Source organism: Pteropus medius, unplaced genomic scaffold, assembly GCF_902729225.1.
Source record: "Pteropus medius unplaced genomic scaffold, Ma_sr-lr_union100, whole genome shotgun sequence".
Taxonomy (NCBI): Eukaryota; Metazoa; Chordata; class Mammalia; order Chiroptera; family Pteropodidae; genus Pteropus; species Pteropus medius.
The window spans coordinates 5,286,925-5,311,287 of record NW_024340849.1 but is presented as its reverse complement, the minus strand read 5'-3'; the positions used below and the strand labels follow the sequence as shown (position 1 = coordinate 5,311,287).

At 39.7% G+C, this 24,363-nt stretch overlaps 1 protein-coding gene and 1 pseudogene across 1 annotated transcript in view; one reads left to right on the top strand and one right to left on the bottom strand.

Moving 5' to 3' along the window:
* DOK6 (docking protein 6) overlaps positions 1-24,363 on the top strand; it is a 272,262-nt gene that overhangs the window by 238,085 nt on the left and 9,814 nt on the right. The gene's annotated exons all lie outside the window — the stretch shown is intronic.
* Positions 3,459-3,575, bottom strand: LOC120590849 (uncharacterized; annotated as a pseudogene).

The window sequence follows — 24,363 nt, the reverse complement described above, 5'->3', positions numbered from 1 at the left end:
TGCAAAATTTTAAGTACAGGTATGATATATTTTAGTCAGCTCAAATTTTAAGTATTCGCATTAAAAAAATGACGGCTTTAACTTTATGAATTCTTTCTTCTTTAAATGTGGAGAATAAAAACCCTCTGAGAATGAACCATAGTTTTATGGGTATTAGAGGCCATCTATATCTGATATGAATATAGAAGAATAATTGGCATAAACTATCATTTTATTGTACTTTCCCTTTTTAAAATCAATTTATTTTATTGAGGTATAATTTACATACAAAAAGCTGTATATATTTAATGTATATAACATGAAGAATTTAAAGGAAAGTATACACCCATGAAACTGTCACCATATAAAATATCCTAAACTTAATCATTACCTCTTTAGAAGTTTCTTCCCTCCCTCTTTTTTTTTTGATAAGAATAATTACATAAGATTTACCCACCTAACAAATTGAAAGTATACAATTCAATATTAACTACTGTATTATACTGTACATTAGGTCTCTAGAATTTATTCATCTTTCATAAATGAAACAGGTACTTTCTGATTCACACCATCCTGACTCTGTCTTCCCCCAGCTCATCGTAACTATCGCTCTACTCTGAGTTACTATGAGTCCGAATATTTTAGGTTCCAGATATAAGTCTGATTGTGTAGAATTTGTTCTTCTGTGTCTGGCTTAATTTACTTAACGTCATGTCATCCCTATGGTAGCAAATGGCTGAATTACCATCTTTTTAAAGCTTTAGTAATATTCTGTCATACATATATGCCACATATTCTTTATCTGTTTATCTGTTGGGGAACGTTTAAGTTGTTTCCATGTCTCAGTTATTGTAAATAATGCTGCACTGAGCATGGAGGCACAGATGCAATTTCGAGATACTGATTTCACTTCTTTCGAGTGTAATCCCAAAATTGGAATTCCTGGATCACATAGTTGTTCCGTTTTTAATTTTTTGAGGAAACTCTGTTTTCCATAGCGATTGTTGTACCAATTTACACTCCCACCAACCCTGCACAAGGGTCTCCTGTTCTCCATGTCCTCAAAAACACTTTGTTATCTTTTGTTTTTCTGATAATAGCCATTCTAACAGATGAGGTGACATCCACTTGTGGTTTTGCCTTGTAATTCTCTGAGGAATATGATGATGACACCTTTTCAAATACTTGTTGATCGTTTGCACATCTTCTTTGGAGAAACGTCTGTTCAGGTCTTTTTTCCATTATTTAATCAGGTTATTTGTGTTTGTGTTGTTTGTTTTTGCTATAGAGTTGTATGAGTTCCTAATATATTTTTAACATTGACCCTTTACCAGATATATAATTTGTAGATATTTTCTCTCATTCTGTAGGTGACCTTTCACTTCGTTGATTGTTTCCTTTGCCGTGTAGAAGCGTTTTAGCTTTGGGTAGCCTATTAATCTATTTTTGCTTTTGTTGCCTGCGCTTTCGGTGTCATATCCAGGAAGTCACTGCCAAAGCCAATGCGAAGTTACTTTTATCCTGTGTTTTCTTCTAGGAGTTTTATGATTTCATTTCTTACATTTAAATTTTTAATCCACTTCAAGTTGATTTTTGTACATGGTATAAGAGAAGGGTCCAGTTTAATTCTTTTGCATATAGATACCTTAAAAAGTCATAATTAATCTCTATTCTCCTCCATGCCCTATCCATGTGCATTTTAGACTAAATGCATTCAGCCTCAATGCTGTTTACTTCCGAGGGTATTCGGACTCTTGTTCTAGTTTATTTGTTGAGTTAATGGATGCTTAGCACCCATAAGAATATTTCTGAAGATGTTGCTGAGTCACCAGACACCCGTAAGGGATTTTGTAATCCTCCAATGGCACAGCCCTCTTGGAACCACTAAAGGAACATGGCTTAAACTGGAAACCCTCAAGACTCAAAAAAACAATCTATATTTTGTCTAGCAACTTCTATTTTTTTCCATTTCAAACTTAAAGCTTTAAGAATAGCTGAGAATAATCTGGGCCCCTCCTGGATTGAGCTCAGTGCTCCAATATCCTCTTCACAAAGCAGTCTAAGCACCAGACAAGGCAGCAGAACCACACACATCAGTGTGTGTGTGCCAGGATTGGCAGGAATCTAAAAATCTCCTAAGCCCTTCCCTTACTCCCCCAAACCATTGTATAATTTGAAAAACAGAGTCATGACTGATTTTGTACAGAGCGTAGTCACAACTTATAAGTGTAAATGAGCTCCTCGTAATGAAAAGGAAGTAAAGAGCTCGGTTCTGTTTACATTGCATAGTAGAACAGAGGGGTAAATGGGAGTTTCCACTGCTACGTAACAAATGAAAATTAAGGAGTCTGTGGAGGTCCCAACATAAAAGCAATGTTAAGCATATGATCCATTTAAACTTGGCACTTAAACAGTGAGTAAAGCTATCCAAGGGGTCCTAACCGACCATTTGGAACACTGGCAAAAGTGTCTGGCATAAAACGATATGCAGCAGCGCGATCGTAATGTGCGAATTGTGATTACTATGCCTCTTAAACGCACCCATGTCAGTAACAGAATCGCTACCAGGTGAGGAAGGCGGACCCCTTGATCATAAGAGCTACCTCGTTTACCCCCATAATGTGTTCCGGTTTCTAAATCAGGAGTGTAAAAAATTGGTTCCGCTTTCCTGCGTTTTCACTTTTAGCAAGGTTATCTCATGAAATGATAGAAACGGCTGCCTACGGATAACTGAAGTACAGACATAAGATGACCATTATAATACAATAGAGTGCTTCGCTTCAATTCACTTTAAGAAGTGCATTTCCAGTAAACATTTCCTTAAAATGTGAAAAGAGTGATATTTATGGCAGTTCTTCAAAGATACATAATGTTTTGCTATTTTTTAAAGACTCTGTCAAAGAAGAACCAAGACCATATATTTGGTTTACAAACATGATGGCAAAAGTCCACGTGTATATATGACAGTTGTGAAAAATGAAGATATTATAATTTTCACCCCTCTGATTCTGAATCCCGTCTTTCACTAGATTAGTACTTCTCCATAGGCTTGATGTAAATTATTAAATATTGGTCAACTACATAATATATATATATATATATATACACACACACACACACACACACACATATATACACACACATATATGTGTGCATGTGCATATACATACACATATACCTGTATATGTGAAATCTGGTTCACAAGTAGACTATGTGTCTTATAGGACCCATCTTTTACTTTTCTTTTGTTTCAGTTTCCTTTTTCCATCCTGAAAATGCTCACATTCAATTGGTACAGCTCCCGAAATTTTATTTTTTTATTTTATTTTATTTTATTTTATTTTATTTTATTTTATTTTATTTTATTTTATTTTATTTTATTTTATTTTATTTTATTTTTTTAGGCTAAGCAACCCTTGGGTGACCTCACAGATTGCAAGGACTTTGTCAGTTTACAATCCCTTATTTTTCATTCTTTATGCCTACAGTACCTGGTCTTCCCAGGTGGTCTCCCATCCAAATATTAGCCAGGCCCGACCGTGCTTAGCTTGAGATCAGACGGGATCGGGCTTGTTCAGGGTGGCATGGTCGTAGACCTTAAATTTTCAAAAAGCACTTATAATCTAAATAAAGTAGATGTGTGACCATTATATTCGATGAGGTATCTGTGTGTGTTTGTGTGATATTACTAGAATCAAAAAAGGAAGAAAAACTAAATTATTATCTCTATCTTAATAACCCAACACAAGACAAGAAATCATCAATTCTAACTGTACATCTGTTTTCACGTTACTTATTTTATTTTTAAAATTTTTATTGTGATATTACATTGTGTAAGTTTGGGTTTGCAGTGTATGTGTCGATTCGATATTCTTATATCTTGAGAAATGATTACCACCATAGCTAACACCTCCATCACCTCACATAATTATCTCTTTTTTTTGTGGTGAGAACATTTAAGATATACTCTCTTAGCAACTTTCAAGCGTGTAATAGAGTATTCTTCAGAACAAACACCGTTCTATACCATGGGGATTTAATGACCTCTGAAACTTACTCTGTTATAACTGGAAGTTTAACTGTACACCTGTCTTACGTCGTAATAGTGAGAGTAGTTAGCAACCGAACATCTGGATTGTCAGAGTCACCACAAATAACATATTGAGAGAACTTTATACAAATGCACTTTGCAGTATTTCTTTTGACAAAAATTTAATCATTTTACCAGTCACATTCAATCAGATTAAATATATTAAACCCAGTTTCTCCAAATCTTCGTGGTTTCTCCAACCACTAAGATCTCAGCTGGGAGTATGGGAATCTCACGGTCGGAATACATTTTTAAACACTTTTTCTTTTTAACTTGAATATCCAGCAGATACCCTGCCGCCAAGGTTCCTACACAGCTGTGAGCAGTCAGGAGAGGCTGCCCTATGAGTCCGAGATACCTTTTCTAAGATGCAAAGACACTATGCCTCCCCTCTGAATTCACGTGCATGTCATTGAAAAGGTGCCAGCGACTTGCTTTTGTTATTACTGTACAGTAATAAGAGCAGCGTCCTCGACATTAAACAGAGTGCAGTGAACCCCAAGTCCTCTGATATCTGCAATCAGAAGGGATATTGTCAAAAGAAGCTCGTCTCCTCATCCAGCTGAAGGAGCACTGGGCCTCTCTGCAATTTAAAAATTAATCGTGTTTTTGAGAACCACGTTACAAAACCTAGAACATGTTTATAATCGAGTGTGCTACCTAATTAAAGCACGCTCTATGTAAGAACGTTTTAAATTCCTTTGGAAAACAGTGTGGGAGCTGTTCAGATCTTGGTCCTCCATATTCGGCAGTAAGCCAGTGATCCAGTGTCACGTGGCTTTCGTGAAGCAGATCCTGGCGTGCGGGAAAAATCTCACCCAGCAGGAAGCAGAACACTCAATGCTTTGAGCCCGGTAATTACAGCACGTGACATGCTCATCCAGGTTTTGTCGTCCTTGATCATTTTGGTAAATAATCTTTCAGGAAATGATTAAAAAATTATGCAAATTATAGAAAAACACAAAATAATAGTCTCCATTGAAAATTAGTATGATCTAGTAAAATAAATAAGACACTGTCACGTGGGTCCCATCTTCATATCTAGCCTACCCACAGCTACAATAAACAATTCCAGTACTGCTGTAAATAGTTCTAGCGAATATCCAAATACATTTTAGCTTGGTTTCTGCAAATGTATCTTTTTTATGGCATTCTGTGGTAAACACTGTCTCTCTAGCATAAGTATCTGTTAAGGTCATTAGGCATAGGAGAAAGATATCATATGGAAAACGCCTATTTTCAAATCCGCCGAAATGTTTTGTTTTGTTTTGTCCTATCATTATGATATTTCACCTGTAAAAGCCATTGTCCTCACTTCTTTCATGAAGTGGTACTTTGCTTCAGGATTATTGGCAGTAGAAGAAGGAACAACACGTCATGTTTCACGGACTGAGATTTAGGCTCTGGGATGTGCGAAATGCCTTGAGGAATGATTTACTCTTCGCGCCCACATTCATCATAGCCCAGCGACAGGTCTGATGTAGAGTGCACCATCGCGGGTGTCGGGAACCTTGAGTTGTCATTCTGGTTCTGTCATTAACCTTGAATAAGTAGATTACGGTCTCTGGACTCTGGGGTTCTGTAAAATGCATACCAGATGATAGCCAAGGTCATTTAAGCTTCAAATGCTTTGCCCTCCAATCTACCTGATTCAGAATACATTTTACAATGCTCGTAAAAATCCTTCAATCTCTTAAGACGTGTGATGAAGGATGTGAGGATGTTTCTATCAAGGTTAGGATTTATTGGTTCTGAACTAGGAAACTGTGTACAAACATTTTACGAAATTTAATAGTGATACATTGGAGGATAGCATAACACAACTGCCAGAGAAAGCAGAAATAAAGACAAAAATCTGGGAAGAGCATTGTTTCATGTGAGAACAAGGGTCCAGTTCTCTAAGGCCTGCATTCATTCAGCAGATGTTCATTGAGCACCGAGCATGCTAGGCACAGTGCCAGGTCTCTGGAACACTGAAGTTCTGTCCTTCTACAGACGGATTCACTTAATGACAGATATCACATTTGGGAATTATAACCAGGCGGGATACACAGAACATCTTACTGCATACGAAGTAAAGGTCTTTATTAAGAGGCTTTATCTGCTCTTAACCACCTCCTAACAAGTGGGAGAGAAGAGAGAAACAACTCGATGTGTCTGCCCAGGTTTATTTTTCCTCGGAGTAATCAAACTGTGCGACCCGGAGGGGAAGGAGCGAGCCAGTGAACCGTGAACCACAGCCATCCTGCAAAGCCCTGGGGTGCTTTCTAGAAGAATGAGCTTTCTGCCTGAGTGTTGCTTTCAGAGAGAGGGAAAAATGAAATGTCACAGCGATTGCCTGGGCAGTGGACAGTGTGGGGAAAGCTGGCTGTGGCCAGAGTCCCCCGTTCCTGGATTGGACAAGGCTGGTCCCCACGTCTCCTCTCCCTCAGAGGCGAGCCTGCTAACGCCGGTGGCAGGAGGCGTGAGAACTCCAGAGAAGGGCCCTGGAACCGCACAGACGAGCTTGGCTCACTTCGTAGGCGTGTCGGGACCTCATTCACGGTTTCTTTAATCCAGATTCTGCCATCGCATGCCATGAAAAGTCTTCCCTGTGAATGTCATGATGCCTCGCCCTTCCCCGGGGTTCTAACCGACTCCTTGTCGTCGATGGAAGTCAAACACGTGGATCTGGGAAAAATGACAGCAGTTTCTGTTTACCGGTATGAACCGTTTCTCCATCAACTTCTAGATAAAAAGAAAGATACTTAGACTTCTACAGCATCGCTCAAATATCTCTGATATTTTCCCGAGCGGCATTGTAAGATCACAGAGTGTCCCCAACTCATCAGTCAGCTCTGTAAACAAAACTACTGTAACAATAAGATTTATCCAGGGGATTTGAACCTATCAGCTTTATCATGCAGAATGACCATGAGGAATCAGGCCACTGCAGTCATGGGAGGAAGACAGAGTAATGAACCTGAGGTGTGGTTCTCTCCCCAAAATTGATCACTTTCAAAACCAAGCCTTCCTTTCAAGTGACCTCACACTTCAGTGAACCTGCCTCTGATCCTGTCAGCCGAGAAACCCTCTAAACTTCACTGCATAACTTGATTCTCCGAGCCATTTGACTTTAATATAAAAGCAAATAAAAGTAATTATAATAGCCATCTCTCAAGGGATGGAAGTTGATTCTAAGTATATACAATGTTAAGACAACAAATCGAAATCTGCAGGGAAAAAACATTTGCAGTTCGGCTTATTTTTATGGAGGTATTTGTACAGTTTTTCGTTTTTCTTTATTTCTGTATGCACTATAAAAACACAAAAATCGGAACCATTAAATTTCGCTCCCTTTTTTTTTTTTTATTGCGCTGAAACAGTAAATGAAATCTAAAGCCACTAATCTATGAATTTCCCTAATTTCAATTTGAACGTTCTCTGTAGGTGCCCAGCTTACCCAATGGCTTCTCATTAAGTGCAGTGTTAAAATACACTCTGTGTTACAATCAGTGTCTGCTCAGCCCATTCCATTCTCAAATTGCTTATAACAAAGAAGCTAAATCATTTCTACATTTATTTTGCCTCTGTTCGGTTCTTCTTTTCAGAAATCACTTATGCTTCAGAAATTACCCATTATATTTCTGGGAAAGATATTAAGTGCTATTATTAAACATGATTCATCCAACGTACTTTATCTGTACACATGTCTAATAGGCTTGCTTTAACACAAAAAAAGTTTTGTTACTTTATTTTGTCAGAATTGATCGTTTGGCGAGAGGGGCAGGGCGGGGGGAATGTTCATGTGAATATTTTCCCTTCTTCAGACTTTTTGTATTTTGGTTTCCTAACAGTTTCAGAATGCTAGACTTTCAGAATTTATTCCTGCAAATCGCCTCTGAAGAACATAGGGCATCTTTATAGTGTCTCATTATCAAGTGTCTAGTATGTTAACTCGGCCTCTTGGACTCAACCTGTGAGCAGTTCGGTTTAGTCTAGCCAGTTTAGAAATGTTATTACTAATATCTTGATGAAGTTTGCACTTCAAGAAATGTGTGTCTTTTTTTCCTACTTTATACTCTTTCCAAAAACCATGGTAAATGATTTTTGAAACGTTTGTTTCAATGATTTTGTTGATACGACAAACATATCATTGGAATTTTTCTCATCGGGCAAAACATATTTGCAACCTTGGGTTGGAAAGACCCACATGCATTAGAACTCGAAATACAGAGAAGTGCCTAGTTCTGTTATATCGTCCCCTCATCCCATGAAACTGTAGTCCCAAAAGGTCACTGTGGCCTGGAGCAGAGGCGAAGAAGGGACTTCTGCTCAGAATGAAATAACTGCTCTGCCACTTACAAGCACTGTCATCTCAATAACTTATTTAACTTCTCTCTACTTTTTCTTTATCTGGCAAATGAGAATAATTATAATACTTGCCATATAGGGATGTAAGTATTGAGTTCATATTTTTGCTTTAAAATATAATATTCACTTTTTTCCCTGTTTCCAAGGCCTTGGACTAGTGCCTGGGACACAATGTGGATGCAGCCAGTATCAGTATTATTGTTACTTAATTATCCAAGGCTATCATGGGAGGCTGAATAAGGGCTCCCCAAAGATGTCCACACCACACCCTGATCCTGGGGACCTGCGAATGTGTTACCTTCAGCAGCAAAGGGACTTTGCCGATGTGATTAAGTTAAGGGTCCTGAGATGTGAGGCCACACCCTGGGTTATCCGGGTGGGCCCTAAATGTGATCACTGGGGTCTGATGAACGGGAGGCAGAGCGGGATTTGGCTGCAGAAGAGGAGGAGGCCATGTGACTATGGAAGCAGAGGGAGGAGACGTGACGTGATGTGGGGGACGGGCTCGCTGAGCAGGAGTAGACAGACCCTGATCCCCCCCACGGACTCTGGAGGGAGGCAATCCTGCGGACGTGTCTGTCCAGTAACATTATTTCAGACTCTGGCCTCCAGCACTGTAGGAGAATAATTGGTGTTGTTTGAAGGCACGAAGTTTGTGGTCATTTATTACAGCAGCCCCAGGAAACCAATACAGTCATCCAACTAGACACTGAGGGCCCCGGAATTCTCACCTCGTGTCTGACTCTCAGGCTGTTGAATTTTTCATTGCATTGCGGGCCAATCCACAGAGAACACTGCACATTCGGGGTCACTCCTGTGCTGGAGAACAGTGGATGCCTGTTCAGCGGCTTCGTAAATACTCCATAGTCAGGGATTTTTTTTTTTTAATTGTCAATAAACTATCAAAGACAAATATGTACTCATAGTTTAAGGAAGGCCACTTAAGTTTCGTCTTTCATTTTCCCAAGCAGAACTTCGTAGCATTCATTTTAGTAGAAAGTTCCAGCTGAAGGCTAGCGGCTGAGCAGCAGGAGCCTGAAGCAGGCGGGGTCCGCACGGGGCCTCCTGGGACACAGCTGTGATGCAGCTCCTCCTGGAACCAGAGGATGGCTGGAAGCCACCTCCTGTTTTCTGTCCCCTGGCAAAATAGGTTAGCCTCAACTTTGCTCGATCACAAAGAGAAACGATATTTTAAGAACCGTTATTAGAAAATCGAACCTACTCCAGTTTGTACTAATACAGATACATTATTTAAAATATTCTCTTTTCAAACACATTTTCAAAAATGGTTTATAAAGATGCTCATAGTATTAAAAAAAAATTGGTAGTTACAGCCTCACCATTTAATTTTGCTACTGCACCTTATTTAATAGTTAGGAATATTTTTTGCTGCAAGTAAATTAAAAACCAACCGGCAGCGTCTTACATCAATTGGAGTGTGTTTCTTTATCATGTAAAGAGGCCTAATCAATTGGCTGCTCTTGGTTTAGTGCTCAGTAATGTCACTGGGGATCCGTGGTCAGTCTGTGCTTCTGTTCTGCTGTGCATAGCATGTTTCCTTTCCATTTTCATGCTTAGAACTCACGCTCACAAGATGACTGCTGTAGCTCCAGGCATCACATTCACTTTCAAGACACAAAACAGGAAAAAGAGACAAAAAGTTTTTCCACTGGGAAGCGTGCAACTTTTTTAATCAGTGAAGGAACTCTTTCCAGACTTTCCATACAAACTTTTATTTCATGGGCCAGAATTTTGACATATGGGCATCTCTGCCTGCAAGGGAGGCTGGGAAAGTAAGTAATTGGCAAAAAGGAAGGAAATTGCTGTGATGAGCTTACTGATTATTATTTTTCCCCCGGCTAAGGGAGAATCCTGACTTTCCTGAGATAAAAAAAAACAATATCCATCCTGAGTTCTTATCACAAATACAAAGGAGGACATAGGCAGTTGTCTAGGCAATAAACAGAATCTGGCATATTTTAGGACTACGTATTTAGAAAATTATAAATTCCCCAAGAATATTTAATCAAGCAACTTACTATTTTAAATGTATCTTAAAGTACGTATACTTCTGATTAAAATAATGTGTGGCCATTGCAGAAAATTTGGAAAAAGAAACGAGCACTGAGAATAAAATGAGAAACGAGAGTAAATTAAATTTATAAATCTTGTTGGTATTTACGTATATAGCTATGTCCAGCTTTTTTCTTTAGTTTTGTTTCGTTTCACTTGTGTACTCCATGAATCACACCTTTCAAACTACCTCTTTTAAGCAGGCTTTTCTTTAGTACTATCTCATGGCCGTACACCCTCAGTAAAATCCTGCACGACTCCACTTATAATGGCTGTGTAATATTCCGGTCAGTGTGTCTGTAGCATAATTGATACAACCAACTCCCACTGTCAAGCATTTAGATCGTTTCCTGTTTGTGTTGGCTTGTGTATCTGTTTGTTTTGCTATTAAACACCATTTCTTGTTCCTGTGAGGAGAAATTTCGAGATCTACTCTCTTAGTAACTTGCCAGTATACTCTCCCGCGTCCTTAACTGCCATCATCATGCTGTACGTTATACCCCCAGAACTTACTCATCTTACCACTGGAAACCAAACGACTTCTTAAGCTTCCTCAGGAAATCTTAGCCAGGATTTTTGACATTCACTTACATGCTCATTAATTATGAATGAGCCGTAAGTTTTCTCTAACTTTGACTTTGGTGAGGGGTACGTATCGGGTTTCTGCAGAGTTGGATAAAAACAAAGAATGGAGAGGTTTAGCAACAGGGAGAGAATAAAGGTCCACATAAATTTCTGCCCGGGAAGCCAGGCGAGTCCCAGCACTGTAGAAGCAGCGCGTGAGAGCGAGCTCTGTTTAACGCCCTCCCCAGGCCGAGAAGAAGGCTTTTGCGGGAGCGATTGAAACCCACTCGTTTCACGATTATTATGATTAAGTGCTATCAAGATAATTCAGAACTCAGTACAGCACATAAAGAGACACAGTTCCTGCACTCGTGGTTCATAACCTCACGGAGGCCTACGTCCCGGTGAGACATTAAACTCATCACTGAAGACAGTATTTTCATCTCGGAAGACAAAAGTGTATGAACCCTTATGAGGGTGGTTTTATTTCTCCTGTCCTGCCCTTTACGGAGGATTGAGATGGGAGGACACAGATCCGAAGGCTCTCTTCATGGCCACTGAGAGGTTTTCATGGAAAAAGTGAGCAGTGAGAAGAAATGACCCAAGAGAGAAGAATATTGATGAAATAATCCATGAAAAATAAAACAGATGGAGTCTTTTTTATAAATCCACAGAGCCACGTACAAAATAGGTGAGACCATCGTGTTGATTGAATCTGTTTCTACAGTTCAGTAGTCTTTATTCAGTATTTCAGAGAATCAGGACCCGGTTAAGTGACTTCTAATACACAGGTGAGGAAAGCAAAGGAAAAAAGAAGCAGCAGCCAGATAGGCCATGGCATATCCAAATAGATCTTCTCCCAAATAGTTCCTGATCTGATATAAAGCACACATATGATAATGTTTGATAATTGTCAGTGAACGAGCAAAATACATCTTTTTGAAGCTGTGACTAAAGGTTTGCCGGCTTCACTGAAACTTCTCAGGGTACGAATATGTGAATAAATATTAAGAAAAGCCATTTGAATTGCATCTGTCCTTTCAAACAAGTTTTCCATTTATTATTAAGGGGAGGGATATCATAATAATTTCCCTTCATTATTACTTGGTTATTGAAACGAAGTTTATGGTGTGTATGTATGTGTGTATATACAAAAAAGAAAAATTAAGTTGGGTGCTTGACTGCCTACGTTTCCTTCAAGATTTCTTGGGTATATTTCAAAGTTTTAAACTGAAATTTGCATTATACCCATTTAAATGTCTTTTTTTATCTGGGCTCCCTTTAGTCTTCTACCATAGTAAGGCTCCAGCCAAAGAGAATTACTCGTTCTTTTCTAGTTAGTAAAATAAATGATATATTTAATGGTAGCCACACAATTTGAAAAATTAGTTTTATTTATGTTTCTTTTTAAAAGATGGTTTTGTTCCCTATAAATCCTTTGTGGAAGGCAGATGAATAAAATAAAAGAATGTACGGGAGCATGCTAATTCTATTTTTGGACCTGTGCTGTATGTTAAATTTTAGCTTGTTCCAACTTTTAATACTGCAAAAGGTCAAATACTAAATCCAATGCACTTTTTACTGTCTACACTAAATGCCACATTAATCTCAGTGTAATTAATGAGCTTACCCTGTATTTATTAAGCAGGAAAATAGGATTATTTCCCTCAGAACCCATGAACCTAGCAGAATAATAGATAAGAAACATAAATTTTGCAGCTGCTGCCTTGACTAGAAGCAAGCTATACACCCCAAATAAATTCCTTTTTGGTTTAATTTTCCGAGATCCAGAATTACAGTTATAAATCCCATTTATCAATCACTGTAGTCTAATTGTCATCAACCTTAAAAATCAATATTTTACAAGGCAGGCTAGGTAATTGGAGACTCACACCACTAGGCAGGTTATTATATAACATTATTATGTTAAATGACAGGCTCCTTCAGGAATCAGGTTGCATGCAAATTGGCTTTTATGTCTCTACGAATTTCTATTATGTAAACACTAGTCATGCAAGTTCATCATATGTTCAAACGGAAAATAAAACCAATACCGGATTCCCACCACGCTTCAGGCCAAGCTGGTCAGGAGATGCTGCTGGGTTTGTGATGAACATACTCCATCTCAGTCGCTCGTTATCAAAAGCGCCATCCGGCCTAGTTTTACTGGCAGTTTACCAACAGTGACCATAGCTGTTTACTTCCAATCACAAATGGTTAAACCTTAAGGGAATTTAGAAATTACGTAGACCAGCAGTGCTTGAAGTGTGGCCCCCAAATTAGCAGCAGCTGATCACCCAGGAATTGTTAGAAATGCGAGTTCTCGGGCCCCACCCCAGACCTACTGAATCGGAAATTCTGCGAGTCAAGCCCAGGAGTCTATGTTCAGACAACTCTAAGGAAGCGGTGGGAGCCACAGCCCTGACGATGGCATAAGCACGAGGAGCCACTCAAGCCTCCAGTCGTCACCGGTGAAATGTGAGTGGTCATTCTCCAGCTTCCCCTTACAAGGCTGCCGGAAGCGCTCAAGGGAAATATTTGTGTAGAAATACACCGAAAACAGAAGTTGCACACGCACATAAGAGAGTTTTTAATGTTACCATTGTTAGTGTTTTTATCGGAGACTGTCGGCCTGTTATTCTAGAAGCAAGGAGTATTCTTACAGGTGCACGGGGACACTGGGCCGTATCACGTCACTAGGAGTAAGCTCGTGGGGATCTCTGCAGCTTTTGTCAAGGTCCACGTGTTTCTTAATTTTAACGTATCTAATCCATGTGATTATCATAGTCTTAGGATAATAGCCATCGATGTCAGCATGTATTCTCCTCAATGGGTGAAGAGTATGCGTGAAATGAAAACAAAATCTAGACTAAAATGTTTCATTGGTGCAAATTTTCAAAGCGTCTAAAATGCTGCTGCTCATCAAACAAGCGAGAGTCCCTTGCGATTCCGAGATCCCAGCTGTGAGAATGTGTGAACGAACCTGGCTTCCCCAGGAACTCAAGGCGACTTGTCCTACATCCATTTCCATGCAGCACATCCAGTCCCAGAGACTGACTGCGACATCAGGCATGACCTTAACCACCAGCAGGTACCCTACGCTGATCTCCACACCAGCACCCGAAATCTCAAGGACCCAGACGAACAAAATGAATTGTGCTTTGTAGTTTCGGCTACGAGGAAAAACAAAGATCGTATTTTTTAAATTATAATAAATATACATATGCAGATTTAATGGATCTTTCTAAAGTAGTTATTATCAGTAGAAAATAAAAAGCAGAATATCATGTATAATTAATTACGCAAGTCATTGACGAATTTTTCCCAATAATACATACTTCAGTGCAATTATTTAACTGCCTCTGTGCACAGGTTAACTCCATAGGGTGCGTTGATTAACACAAAGAATAAAGACTAGGAGGGGCGTTTAACCTTAAATTTACTATTTTTATATCATCATCTTTTCCACTCAGAGCCTTAAAGCTGTGCTACATTGTAAATTTAAGCATCCAGATGCAATATGCAAATACACCAGAACTTTTGTTATTAAACTGAAAGGTGAAATCATTCATAAGTTTACACGATCACATTTTTGTCAATAGAATCAAGTGTCAACCACCCTGTGAAAATTGCACATAGTGGTTAAAAAGGTCTAGAATCAGAAAACAAGTCAGTCATTGAAAGTTAATAAAACCGAGTGCGGCTGATTCTCAACTTGCTGCTCGAAACCGCTGCACCGTACTTCCTGTGGGAGCCACATTTCTCTGCTTTCCATCAGGCGTTCTAACAGCCAGGAACAGGATATTCTAAAATACACTGTGACAGCATCTTCTGAGTTCAGTTCAACTGTCTGTCACAGGGACAAAAAAAGAAACTATCTTAACAAAAGAACTCTGATAAGAGAGATATTCGCCAGTGAATCATCCCTTGAATGTTAACCAGCACAGCTTGTAAGCTATTTACCCTGTAATCTCTTTATTTTCTGTCTTTAAAGTACCCTATTGTGGCGAAGCAATCGTCTCTTAGAGTAATTTTAAGGGGCAGCAAATCTGTGAGAACAATTTTCCATATTCAGGACTAAAACATGCTTCACTGTTTTTAACAAAGGCTCTAACAGGATAAAAGCTTTATTCTAAAACCACAGGAATCATTCATTTTCTCTGCTTTGTGTTTGTCCTAAAATAAATATTTCTTCCTTATAAAAATCAAATGAGCTCTCTGAATTTTTCCCCATTTTGTCCTTATGTAGACAGCACGCTATTGTTTAAAAAAAAAAAAAATCGCCCAAAGAAAAGATTCTTCCTATGAAAACAATAACAGCAACAAAATCTTCCTCATAACAAGTAATTTGGGCATGTCTTCTCTGGTGACTGGAGTGTCATTACTGGAACTTACGATTAATCATTATTTCAGTTTCATGAATTTGAGTGGTAAGAGGACCACTTACCTGATTTTCTATCCTGTAAGTGAAAACATTGTCCGTATTCATTCTTTCTTTCTCATATATCATGGAGTTATTCAGCTCTCTCTATGAAACTGTCTGTCCAATTGGTCCCTATCAAGTAAATCATCTCATTAAGACATGATATGTATTTCAGATGAGGAAGGATTTCACTGAAACTTTGCGGAATCTTACGAAATAATGAGTAAATGTAAACTCCAACAAAAATTTGAGGCACGACTCTTAGCATGGACCTCATTAAATATCACTACTCATTAACGTTCTCGAGAACTATGAAGAATTTAAGATGTCACCCTACGTGTAAGCAAGCACGCTAGCTCGCAACAACAGTTCAGTGGATTTCGGCAGAAGACATGAGATACCTGCATCAGAGACAAAGGGCGTCATGTGACTCACAGCAAAAGCATTAGCCAGAGTACCAGCATTTACGTTGGTTTCCCGAGCCTCAGGTCCCACAGGGAGATGCAAAGAGAGTCAGGTGGCACCTGCACATCAAGTAGGTTGTTAGGGAACCCCGACATTTTATAATGGGCAAAAATACAGCCTGACATTTGTCTCAAAGGGAACCGTTAACTTTATGTCACTGGACACAAACGATCTTCCCTCTGCTCCAGAGGACAACACTAACTCCATCTTCCGAGGCTGTTTGCCTTGAGAAGATGATCCAGACCAAAGGCCATCGGCACCTCTGCTCACAAAACAAGCAGAAACGCAGAGGACTCACGGGCGACTGCCAACCAACGAACTTTCATCACGCAGGTCTCTTTTTCTTATTTTCTCACTAAGCCCATATCTGCTCAGATTTTTAACATCTTCTATATTGGCATAGTTGTTGGGGTCAGTGTATTATAATGCAACTAAAAAAGTCATTTCCTTATTGTCGTATTTATACCTATGCTATGCATTAGACAATCACATTTAGCTTTATATTATTTAAATTTTCATTTTTCAAAAAGATTGTCGTTTTCCCATTGGCTAGGACCAGGCCACATAATGAAATTACTTTGATTCACCAGATGGTTATTGACCTTCAAAGATGTGAAGGGCAGTATCTGAGATAGTTATACTTCTACGTCCAACTCTATCTTTGCACAGAGAAGTGAGCTGATGCGTGCATTTTTCACAGTTTTATTCGTTAGTATTTAGTGAGTGCCTACCGTGAGCCTGGAATTTTACAAGGCTCCAAAGAAGCAAAAGTAAATAAGCTTTGTCTCTTCCAGTTCAGTGTAGACACAAGGTAAAGAGGCAAGAGGTAAGACAGAGAGGTACGTGGTGATGCTGAGCGCGGCTCCTGACTCCGGCGGGGTGGGAGGGTGAAGGAGTGTGGAAGGCTTCCTACGTGAATTCTTAAAGAAAAAAGGAGGGACCAGCCTGGAGAGAGCAAAACATCCGACACTTCCTGGCACATGGTTAGGGTGCTCGATACATTTTAACAATCAGTATCGTCATGAGCCAGGCACTCCACTACCGGATGTATGACTGCATCAGACCCAAAGTCATCTGGTGAGTGCCAGGACTGGCCTTAGCGTCTGTGATCACAACCCCTTCCCTGTCCTGCTAGTTTTCAGTGAAATCAGTACAGGTAACATGACATCGTAAAATGACAATTATCCTAAACGGACTTTTTTTTTAGCCTTTTGACACCAGTACTTAATAGGAAAAATAACTGACTAAAATATCTTTCAATCTCCTATACAGTGAGAGTAAAATAAAAATAATTCATTAAAAATTAAAAAGCCAACCAGGGTGTAAGAGGATGACTTTTATTGCTGCCTGCTGGGTACGGCACCTAACATGAGTTTCTCAACCTGTCTAGAAAAGTAATTGCGATTTTCTTACAGCTGTGTCTCAGAAAACATAAGAAATGTCAACAGAATCCCTCTTTTGTCCTACACTCTGACTCCATTTTTATGAACCTGAGATTTCTTATTCTTTATTTATCCTCATGTTTGCAATACTAATGGAGACAGGGCAGTGTCTACTCTCTGGGAAGCGGTACTAACCATAAAATTGTCTAGGTTTCGGATTTCCAGGTTCCGAAATTACTGCAGCTTATCGATTGTATAATTCAGAACTTAGAATATCAACTTATACTAGGAAACTAGATCTTATACTAGATCTTCCTCAAGGAAAAAGAACTTCCTCAGCTTCCCCACCACAGCTAATTCCTCTGGCCTCATTTTTCTCAAGATCGATACCAGCAGTTTTCGACTCTCCTATGGGACTTGGAGGAAGACTGATTAGTTGGAGAAAATGGAGCAGAATTATAAATAAACCCTATGAAATGCACATAAAACCAGAGGTTTCTTTATAGCATTGAAATAGCCTTCCGCGAGAAATTGTTCGATCTGGGGCTGAATTTTATCCATCGGACGTATTACAGCGAGAAAAGGGTTGAGAACAGTGACTCCATAGTCCCGTTGAGCGAGCTTCTGAACCACAAATCTGATCCAATCACTCACCTTTTAAAAGTCGTTCAAAAGCTTCCTGTCACCCATTAGGGAAAATACCCAATCCGTTCACTAAGGCACAATGAACCCTCCACGATGTGTCCCCTCCCCGTCTCCCAATCACATCTGCTGCCACTCGTCATTGGGATCTTTATATTGCATTATTGGCATTCCATTACGGGCCTAATCCATAATGGTGAGATATAGAGTTCGAAAGCCATGATCGCATGGGCATTGTGGTCTTACACTTTTTAATAAAGGAACTATCTACAAACATAAGAAGAGAAATTTTTGTTTGTGATTATCAGCTCTCTGAAAGATCGCCCTTATCTGTTAGGGGGGACATGCCCTAGGCAGACTTCTACAGAGAATGAAATGAAAAATAAGACCTTTATCAAGTGCTAAGCAATTTTTCTGACACACATTCTCAAACTCATTTCAGAAATCCTCAAGGTTAACCTTGGATCTGCTGCAGAATAAAACTGTGCTACATTATCTGAAAACCTGAGAGTAAATTTTAAACAATTTCATTAATGTTCCTCGTGTGTAGTCTAAGCTTTTTGCAAATTTCCTCCTGTGTACACTTATGTAACGGTCAATATATTTTGCTGTAATATTTCCGTTATAACGCAAATCTCTAAGTATATGTTATGTAGGGAAATCTCATTCTTATGGAAAAGTGTTTCTTTGCACTAGTTTACATTTTTGAGAAAAAAAATATAGCACATAAAACTTTCTACTTTCTCCTTGAGACATCTTAAGGACGATAGGCTTATATGTATCCTCGTTATTGATTTGTAGGACAGTACTGTGACTTTGCAGTAAATTTTTAACGATACCGCAGATCGTAGTTGTGGGAGTACCGCACTTTCTGATCTTAAATAGTTTTTTGATTGCAAAGACGTTCTACAAATAACGTGGTTCAGAAATGAAAACGGAGACATATCGATGTGGAGGTTTGCTTTTATTAACCTGTAGTTAAAGTTTTATAACTAACCCCTTAAAAATAGCGATGGAACATTTCTAGTTTAAAAACTAAATAGCCGCATTTTTCATCGTACCCTCTTTCCCCATTCCTCTCGTTGATCAACATTCATAAAGTTTCATTTCATATTGTGTTTCTCCTCAGATTATGTTTCGACTTAGATTATTTCATTTTAATATTTACCATTTATCGGCTGCCACAGATTGCTTATAAACGCGACAATTATTCAAGTGCATTCCGCTAACAGTGCAAAGTTCCATGAAGTTTTACAAAGAGATCACAGTTGTAGAAAATGAATATCCCAGTAGGTGACTAGAATATAAGAGAAATTAAATGCAAGCAATGGGAATAAATGAATGCTACATCAACCGGAATGATAAATATAAGATTATTTTTATTCTAGAGAATTTATGAAATAAGTATTAAAGAGGCAATGCTGTACAAATCAAATTAAACCAAATTAAACCATCTTTAAGGCGAATTAGAGTATTTTACACTACATTATGTCTATTTTCAGTGTTAGAACGTTGTTGCTAACCCACCAGTCTCTATAACTGTAGGCTGGGTACTACATTAAATTTAATAATGTGCATTTTTCCCATTCAAGAGTTACTAATTTTTGAAGATAACGTCTAAAGAACGTTTAAATGTCCACTTATAAAATAAGCAAAAAGGTTCGTAGTTTTGGGGGTGAAAGTGTCATTATTAATAAATGTATGAATGGGTATTTTTTTAAATGGTAGCAAAGGAGGAAAGGAAAACGGGAGAGGAAAAGCTTTTGCAAATTAAAATTAGAGTCGTAGAATTTTTTTTATAATATAGTAAATTTCAAAGATAAGGTTAAGCAAATCTCAAATCTCCCACAAAGTAAAGCAGCAAAAATGAGTGAAAATAGAAAAGATTGGGAAATTACAAGATCAGTACAGCACTGAAACATAAATAATAGATGGTCTAGAAAAAGACAGCAGAAGTGGGAGAGAACACAGAAAAAAATAGTGCAAGGGAAATAATTAACAAAGTTATAATAACAGTTCAGAACTATTCCCCATAAATGAGACACCTGAGTTCCTTGACTGAAAAAAAAATCTCATACAGTCTTTGAAAAACTACTCACACTAAGACATATCATCATGCAGCTCATAACACTAGTAACAGAGAGATGTTACCAAACATTCCAGAGAGGACAAAAACAGATGACAAAGGATCGGTACCCAACAGTAGTGGAAACACTGTTTACCTCAGAGGCAGTTGTGAAGGTTAAATGAGGTAATGAGCTGTGTGTGTGTGTGTGTGTGTGTGTGTGTACCATGATATTGTACTCCTGCTCTTAGTGTTAATATTGTTCTAAACTAACACTAATGTAGCATGCTGTTAGATGGTGCTGCTATGAACTGACTCATTTAATACATGATTCTATTCGGAGAAACCGTTATGATTGTCGTCATACACTTGAGGAACCTAAGGGACAGAGCAGTTAAATAACTTTCCAGGTGTCACCCAGCTGTGAGGGGTGGAGCTGGAGCTCACACCCTAGGAGCCTCCCTTGAGAGCTGACTCTGCTAACCTTTACACAGCACAGGGGTCCTCACCTTAGGGCAGGGGTCCCCAAGCCCTTGGGCCACAGACAGGACTATAAGTGGCCTGTTAGGAACCGGGCCACAGGGCAGGAGGTGAGCAGCGAGCCAGCGTAGCTTCCTCTGTGTCTGCAGCCGCTCCCCAGGGCCAGCATCACCGCCTCAGCTCCGCCTCAGATCCTCAGGCATTAGATTCTTATAGGAGCACCGGTCCCTGATGCCAAAAAAGTTGGGGACCGCTGGCTTAGGGCATCAACCAGGATAGAGTCCCAGTGGATTACAGAGCTGAAGATAACTGAGGAAATTTATGAAAATATGAAAATGTATTAAAATAATAAAAATTTATTAAAGTAAAACATTCGAATCAATTGTGATGAGGACTTATTATCAAGATATAAAACCCAGAAAACACAAATTTGACCATAAAAAAATTACACATTTATGTAGCAAAAGGAAATTAAGCAACGGGATGCTATTTTTCATCCTTGGGAAATTTTTTTCTCATCTACTAATATCCAGATTAATCTTTTGAGAAAGAGAGCACTTTCGCGTCTTGCAGGAGGGATGTAAGTGAGTGTGGCGAAAAGCGACAGCTCGCCTCAGACTCAGCGGCATAACACCGCCGTTCAGTTTTAAATTCTTTCTTTGACAGTTTAAAGGATAAAAAACGTTACATGTCATATTCAATCATTTTATGTAATCTTGAACCAAATTACATAATTTTACTAATAAGTGCAAATACCTTCCAGAGAAAAACCAAGAAAATAAAAATCTCTAGCAAGAGGAAGAAACGTCACCTCCCTATTCTAAGTTAATGTCTCCTAATCCATTTATTTTTTTGAGTAAACATTCTTTTATCAGTTTCACATACACAGTACATTGGTTAGACATGCACAGTTGATGAAACGATCCCCCTGATTACTCTACCTTCCCTCCGGCTCCACACACACCCATTACAGCACGGTTGTCACTGTGTCCATTTATTTAATAGCTTGCTATGGGCTGACTTGGGTCCTCGAAAACTCATAGGTTGGAGAGCTAACCCCGGTGTGACTGTACTTGGAGATGGGGCCTTCAGGGAGGTAGTTAGGGTTAAATGAGGTCGTCTGGGTGGGACCTGGGTCCGATAGGATTGGTGTCCATGCAAGATGAGCTGGAGGCTCGGGGAAGCACCCAGGTGAGGACACGGCTGGAAGGCAGCCCTGCAAGCCCAGGAGAGCCACCTCGCCAGAAAGCCACCTGCCTGTGTCGATCTCGGACTTCCAGCCTCCAGAACTATGAGAAAATAGGCGTCTGTTGTTTAAGCCACCCAGCCAGTGGCACTCTATCATGGTGGCCCGAGATGACTAAGACAAAGCTTTACTTGCCTGAATTGTTTTCTGGTCTTTGACAACACACTTCACCGTTTTAGTGGCGCATCGATCAAGTCTGTAGGAACTGGGTTGTGAAAATCGCTATTTCTGCCCCTCCGAGGCTATGCATAAATAAATACGTGTATACTTCATGGTTCGTAAAGGGAGACAGATGTGTGAGGGTCTCTGTGAGGAAGTGCAGCCATGCGTTAGGGGCAATGCTGTGGCTGCGGGGGTGACTCTGCTCGATCACGTGCCAGCTTGCAAGCTGTTCAGCACCCGTAAGCTCCAATTTGTTTTTTTCCACATGCAAAATGAGGGTGCGCAGACTCACCTTTGCAGAAGCGATATGAGGATTTTAAAAACTATTTCTAAGGTACTTAGCATGGGATCTGCGTGATATGTACTTAGTGGATGGTGATTATGATATCATGGTTTTTCCAAATCACTTCTTTATGGACTGAAACCCATGTTTTTTTCCACTTCGATTTTGAAAATTTTGCTCTATTATTTAAAGGGATAGCTCCCTTCCCTCTCCTCCAGATTCTAACAAACAAATAAAACATCAATTCAAATCGAGTCGCCTTACTGAGGCCATTGCTTCTCACCCATTAATCATCACAGGTTTTATGCTCCGGGGTCCTCCTGACTTGAGACAGTAATTGGTGTCAGTTAAGTACAGGAAACCAGAGGCTGGCAGAAAGGCCATGGGCCATGGTGATACTCAGTGCCAGCCACAGGGCGCTTCTCAGTCCCCGGGGAAGGGGAGGCTGTTTGGGGGGGCTGTTTCCCTTCTGGGTGTGGCGGGCACTCTGGTCCTGCACTCGGATTTGCTTCCTTTTCGTGTATGACTGGCGTGAATCTTTTATGACGCAGCAGCGAAAATTCTCCTTTATGTCTGGAGTGACTGTGCCTTTCTCATCGCGCGGTACGCTTAAGTTTCCGAAACTTGGAGAAGTCACAGTTTTGTTAGAATAACGCACGTTTTAAGTGCCTCTATATCCAGCATATTTCCTTGGGGTTTTTTGTTTGTGTGTTTGTTTGTTTTTTTAAATGAAATAGGACTATATTTCTCAGCCCAGACCTTGTATATGTACCCAGGAGAGAGAGGATAAGGGAATGGTGTGAGTGTCATTTCAGGGTGTGCTTCAAATCTCCAAGCAAGAGGATCTGCTTGTTTTCCCAAATTGCCACGGTTCCCTGCATGTGTGGGTGGAAAATATTTTCTATCAAAACAAACATGAATATACAATGAAGTAGAAACCAAAATTCAAAAGAACTTTCTTGACGGTGGTCGACGAAGGTGTTGCTTTTTAATGATAGCACCCTCCACATCCCCTCACCTGCCCTTCGGGATGAGTGAAGAGAAAGGTTAGAAAACATTTCAACAGAGTCTCTGTGTAGGGGCGTGAACAGGTCTATTCAGCGAGCTTTTCATTTAAGCCACAAAGTTGATTTCTGTTTTTTCTTTTGTTTTCACCAACAGTGCCTAAGGGCATAATTCACATGAATGTTGAGAAAATGCTTCATTATTTCTCTCTTTTGTTCTCACACTTATTGTTGCCAAAAATCAAACGGCATTTGTCGAGCCTTCGCGCGTACAGTTCTGACCGAGGGATGCTTATTTTGTGATAAGTGTTAAATAGCATCGTTTGTGAAGTATCTGTAAAGAAACGGTTGAGCTAAGGAAAATCATCAATTTAATTTCTAATTAGACTAGAAGTTGTTCAAAGAGGAGATGAAGAAAGCAAGACTGACCTTGGAAAAGAACGACATTGAAAACCTGTCACAGTGAGAGACAGCACGCTGAGAGGGAGGAAATACAGTTATTGAACAAAAAAGTGATAAAAACAGACCCACTCCATATAGAGAGAAGGGAGAAAACGTAACATGCATTGGGTACTTACCAGCCCAGGTGTCCTCTTACGGGGGTTTCATTTAGTCCTACACACACCTTGGGAAAGTATGTTCTCTCCGTGCAGGAAGGCGAAGAGCAGAAAGGGATGGTAGAGCTGGAAAGACCTCAAGTCCGTATGTTTCAAGTTCACGGCGGTGGTGCTGCTGTTTGCACACACTGTGGAACAGAGGTCACGTTCGACTGTTGAACTGACGTGTCTGGTTCTATAACCAGCTCTTCTAAGCTCCCTTGGCGTCCAGCTCTGATCCTGCAAAGCACGGGCTGTGAGGACTCTTCATTTGATGTTTATTGCTGTCTATTCTGGTCGCACAAATTCTCAAAGGAGCTTGTGAGCCCTGTAAAGCCAGGGACCGCAATTCCTTTACTTGGTCCCCTCCGGTGGAGTTTTGAACTATTTTAGCAGATGTTTGGCAAATATTTGTTGCATGATTGACCTTTTACACGGCGGCTGCACAAGCAACGACTCCTCTGAATTTGCAACTTAAACCTTAGTTTTTAGCCCACAAGCAATGTGACTTAGAGGTGTGTTTCAGCATTGTTCTCTTTCAGATATTTCTCGATTT